At 33.8% G+C, this 5,622-nt stretch overlaps 1 long non-coding RNA gene across 2 annotated transcripts; it reads right to left on the bottom strand.

Annotated features, from left to right (window-relative positions):
- Positions 1-1,282: 1,282 nt before the first annotated feature.
- On the bottom strand, positions 1,283-5,010 carry LOC107177148 (uncharacterized). 2 transcript variants are annotated; one of them, XR_003065254.2, is made up of 2 exons: positions 1,977-5,010; positions 1,283-1,698 (listed from the first exon to the last, which is right to left on the bottom strand). It is a non-coding gene; the product is annotated as an uncharacterized LOC107177148 (long non-coding RNA). The 2 variants fall into 2 exon arrangements; XR_008052713.1 differs by having other exon boundaries at positions 1,283-1,521.
- Between the last annotated feature and the right edge of the window lie 612 nt (positions 5,011-5,622).

The raw sequence follows: 5,622 nt of genomic DNA, 5'->3' as shown, positions 1-5,622 counted from the left end.
AAAGAATAATGATACAGCCACAAACTCTTGTACAAACTTATTTTATACAAACTGACGTGGCATTAATTCATTGGTTGAATGAAAATATAAATTAATAAAAACAAATCATGTGGGCTAAGTGATATTTAATTCAACCAATCTTATCATGCCACATCAGTTTGTACAAAATAAGTTTGTACAAGAGTTTGTGGCTGTATCATTACTCTAAGATTAATCCCTGAAATTTGTTTTGAGTTGCAAACGTCACTTACCACCACCACTTCCAGGAACTGAAAAAACATGCATCCATCAGCTAGAAAATGTTTTAGCTGTATCAAGAAAAGAAATTCACCTCCGAAACAGCAAAGAACATAACAAAACATACAAGCCATTCTCTTCCGAATGCCCAAAATCAAAAGGCAGCTATAGATTTTAATTAAAATCAAATTCTTGAACACCAAATATTCCATTTTGTAAGTGGTAACTACTATATCCATTTATTTCATGATATGCAATAAATCTATTTCAGAGGAGCAAACTTTCAGGCGGACGTACCCTGTAGCCGAGCAGTGAATGCCTGCTTGTATAACTGTAATGCAAAGACACCTGCAGCTGCTTGTTACACACTGGAATCATTAACAACAGAACTATTTTTCATAACAGTCAAACATTTGAAGCAGCATCTTCAGATCATAATCCATATAACTGTATTCTGTACTTTGACATGTCTGACTAGACTACATGCTACACAATCAAACGACCAATCATATCAAGAGAATATATATTGAATTGCACAGGAAATGTTTCAATTACATTTCTCTCCAAAGTTTACACCCCTTCGTCCCAAAGCAGAAGAATACATGCATGTTAAAATGCAATGCGGGATGCCTGAATCCTTATTTTGCGCGTTATGCAAGAGAAAATTGTGAGAACTTATGCAAATGCAAACAATTCAAAATAATTATAAGGAACAGTTGTGAAAGAAAAGTTATAAATGATAACCAATACAGGTATAAGGTTTTACGCTATAGGCAATCCACAGACAACCAGTCTTGTAATACAACTGTTAGGTGTTTATAGATCTACACTCTTTCCTTTTTTCGATTTCAACAGTGGTAGTCAAGTCTAACCATAACAGTAGAAAAGTCTAACAATCTTGTAATACAACTGTTCAATGTTCATAACCATACACTTGATGTCAGAAGCACATATACAACAGTTAACACACTACATCAGTCCATGTAATAAAAATTAAAGAAAGAAACTAATAACAAAACGAAAGGAAAATTATTACAGCAAATAAGGGGAAAAAGGGAATTTGACAGCTGTGAAAAAAGCAGCAGAAATATATCAGCATCAAATGTTCAGGTAGTTGTTCCACAATAGGTAGTTATTTTCAGCATCAAATTTTCAGGTAGTACATAGTAGTTCAAATATCAACATATTGCATACTTTTGAATACCAAAATTTTCCTTGATCAAATTGCAGAATTCTTGCACACCACCAAATCTCAAGAGGAAGTACTTCCCACTACCAAAATTTCTGCTAGGAAAAAGTACCAAGGATTAACAGTGCTAAAGTAAAATACTTCCCTATATTAGAAGAGCAAAGTAGAGAAATGTGAAGATGGTAAGGACAGAAAACTTGTTTGTTTTGAGTTTTCCCAAGTCTGTTATTATGGATTTGGTATCTCCAAGAGTTGCATCCTTCTCCTAAGCACTGAATTGTGAAATCAAATTGTAAAAGCCAGCATTATAAAAATTAAAAAAAAAGGCTAAAGCATACAACTTGTTTCCAGCATGTTGCCTTGATCCCGTATAATTTCATCATAATTGACCCATAAGAAAGTTATTCCTAAACCAAATGAATAATAGAATAAAAGAAACAAATAGCATCTTTGTATTTGTGTAATGTCACCTTAAAGTTCTAAAGTTTCTTTTGTCTTCCTCGGATGTTTTCAACACATTTTATCTGAATTTGTATTATATCACTATTACCTTCAATATCTGATTGAGGATGGTAGCCTGACACGGGTTGCACCAAGTGTGGACATCTTAGCTGCCTCAAAACACATTAAAGGGTATGCATTGGTGTCAGGAACTTCAATGTCTTGTCCACATGTAGCAGGAATAGCAGCTCTTTTCAAATCTCTATATTGAGACTGATGCCCAGCAGCCACAAGATCATGCACTAGTTCTTACTGGTCAGTCAATTTCAGACCATATGTAACACAAGGGGTGACACTGCAGCTTTCCAATCTGGAACAGACGGAATGAACATATACGAGAAGGGCTCAACATGGAAGGCAACAGACCCATTTGACATGCAGGCATGTAAATCTGAACAAGGCAATTAATCCAGGGCCAGTATTTAATATTACAACAGAGGACTATATTCAATTCCTCTGCTTCATGGGTCACAAAAATGCATCAATTAGTAGATTGCGAAAACCAATATCAACTGCATGAAAAATAACCATCTCAGACCGAACCTTAACCTCCCATTTATTGCTATCCCCAAATCTCCATAAAAATAAGAGAGTGACAGCAACAAGAAAGGTGACAAATGCAGGTACAGTAATCAGTTTTCAAAGCTCTAGAGGAGGCACTATGTGGCACAAAAATGACAGTCAATCTTGAGTTCTATGTTTCAACATGACCAACAAAATTCTTTCCCTCAAAATTTACTACTGTTCCACATAAATTCTTTCAAATGGAAAAACAGAACACCTTAGACCTTATAGGATCATCTCAATCAGCACAGAAGACTACGAACAAAAGTATATATTTGACCATATCCAACATTCCCCTAACTTACAAAAATGTTTCTTGCACTTCATAGCCACTCCAGCAACCAATTTTTCAAAAAAGGCAGTGACAATAGAATGAAAGTCTGTCATTAAAGATATCAACATATTACTCTAAACAAGTTTCTCCCTCCCTGCAGTGACTTCCCTACTCAGATAAATCGTGTTCATTGAGATAAACTCTCTAAATAAACAAGGAACATAAGAGAAACTCTATATAAAACAGGAACACAAGACAATTGAAGCAACTGCAAACAACTGCTTTCTTAAAATATAGTTTTCATACATCACAACAAGATTAACCTCCTCATAAATAGTCTCTTTAAGTCCATAGCAGGAAATTAAAAAGACAAAATAATAATGTAACCAACTAAAAGGAGCTGTCGGGCAACTACAAAGGGTCATTCCCCACTAATCCATCAAATCTAAGCAGAATAATACTTTGATTTTAAAATACAATGTAGGATAAGAATTGTGGGTAAGATGCTATTTGCTTGCTAGTTTGATTTGCCACAAGTCCAGAATAATTTGATCCGTCACAAAATCAGGATCAATTTCAGAATGCTTAAAAGTTAGAATGAAGAAAGCCAAAGGAAAATTCAAAAGACCTGAATTAACAAAATAAATAACCACAAGACAGAGGGCCAGGACCTCTTGAATATCATCCATTTTTCTTTCTTGATAACCTAGATTCCCACACCAACCTGGACCATAGGTCCACACTGGCAACGTCCTAAACTGGGGGTTCAGCCAGGCGCCCCAACCCCATGACCTATGAGGCAAGAAAGGCTGGAAAACCTAAGACCTCAGTACAGCCAAGCACTAGATCCCAAGCCCTCAACCAACTGGGCTGCTGCTTAGGGAGCGAATGTCATCAATTTGATTTGGCTATCATCAAAGCAACCTCTGTACTACAACATAATAGATAAAGGAATGCTGTATATCACACTTATTGCTTGAAATCCCGCACAAAACAACTTAAGCAAATTTTACCACTTCTTCAAATAATTATCTTTGAGTAAGATAAAAGAAAATAACATGAGGAGATAATTCCTTGACAGAAAAAAAGAAAACTATGATATCCAATATACCTCTATATCCACTACCAATTGCTAGCTATTCCAAAGCCAATTGTAGACACCAAAAAATTAAGTTTAAAAAGCATTTATTCGCAAAATTTGAATATGGCTACAGAAATTATTTTCTACAAATATGACAATTCTTTTTCAGCCATGTTCCCTATCCTGCAGTGAGAAAATGTCACTAACCCCATACAATTTGCAAAACAAAAGCATCCAGATGGTAGATTGAAGAAGCAAATAGCGGGTTAATTGCAGATGTAACATTTTTGCTAATAAAAATGCCAATAAAGCAGAAAAAAGATCGCATTCTTAAAATTCAAAGAATAAAAAGAACACTGTGCAAAGCAACTGACAGAAGCAAAAGATAAGGTTCCGTGGCTCTACTAAAAACTTTTCCTAATGCCATATTATCTGGACTAATGAAAAATATAGTTTAAAGCAAAATACACCCACTTGTTTGTCTGCCCCATTCTTTTGGCAGTGGAAACCTACCAACTACAGGGGCAGCAAATAACATCTTGATCTTGTAAAGAAACAAGGGAAGGGTAAACAAATACCGCATTCAAAGGTGTGAAGATCTTCCTTTCTCACCAATCCGTTCAAAAAAGTGACATCAATACAAAAAGAGTCAAAGGGAAAATATAAAATTTTAAATTTAACATTTAAAAAATGAAGAAAATGGGGAATAAAGGTAGATTGCTCATACCCATCAAATGTAAATCGTATAGAAATTAAAGGGCATCTAATCCAGACGTTACACACCATCACATTACGAATGTATCGGTCTTCTTTCGTAAATTAGGGTTTCGCAATTACACAACACATTGGAAATCTTTCGTTAATTAGGGTTTGAATTGAAAGTGAGACTCTGATAATTGTGTTGATTAAAGAAGAGAAAGGGGAGAAAGAGTAGGGATGCTTTATAGACACTTGCAACGCAGGCATTACGCAGCGCGCGAACGCCTTTTTGTTTTTTTTTTTTAAATTGGTTTCTTTGACGGTTTTGAAAGCGTACCGTTTTCCCTAATTCAAAATTCAAAAACTATTTTAAATTTAAAAAGAAAAGAAAAGTGGCCTTTTGAAATCAGATTTATTTTGGGTTTGGGCCCAAACCTGTTTAGCTTTCAATTGATTTTCTTAGAATGTGAGACGAAAAGTTGGACTATTGGCACCCCTCAAATATCCTCTTCAAACCCCCTTTTCGTTTTATTTATTTATTTTTCAACAATACCTTTTTAATCAACACTTCTAATTTATTATTATTTCTTTTTTAAGTTATTTTCTCACTCTTAAATCATAGTCTTCTATTTATTTTCTTTGCAACATTCAATAAAAAAAATTTAATTGATAAATTTATGAATGAAAATCATTAACTTGAAAATCATGGTCTGAAAACAATTTCAAATATAAAAATAGTTTATCTGCAACAGAAATAAAATAATATTGAAAAGAAATTATTTTAAATTTAGGCAAATAAAGTAGATATATGAGAGGTCATATGACATATCTCAACTCACAAAAAAAACAGGTTAAGAGAATGATGGATGATGAATCAGTTTGAAAAAAAAAAATTATTAACAAGCTTGTGTGGGTTTAAGAGTTAAAAAGAAAAAAGAAAAAAAGAAAAAAGATATTGAATGGTTTAATTTAATTGAAGATTAATATCATATTTTAATTGACTTTCTTCCATGTTATCATTGGGTTACAAAGCCCACCAATACTTTAGTCTTGCTTTCACATTAAATTATTAATTTA

Source organism: Citrus sinensis, chromosome 3, assembly GCF_022201045.2.
Source record: "Citrus sinensis cultivar Valencia sweet orange chromosome 3, DVS_A1.0, whole genome shotgun sequence".
Classification (NCBI taxonomy): domain Eukaryota; kingdom Viridiplantae; phylum Streptophyta; class Magnoliopsida; order Sapindales; family Rutaceae; genus Citrus; species Citrus sinensis.
This window is presented reverse-complemented; position numbering and strand designations above follow the sequence as displayed.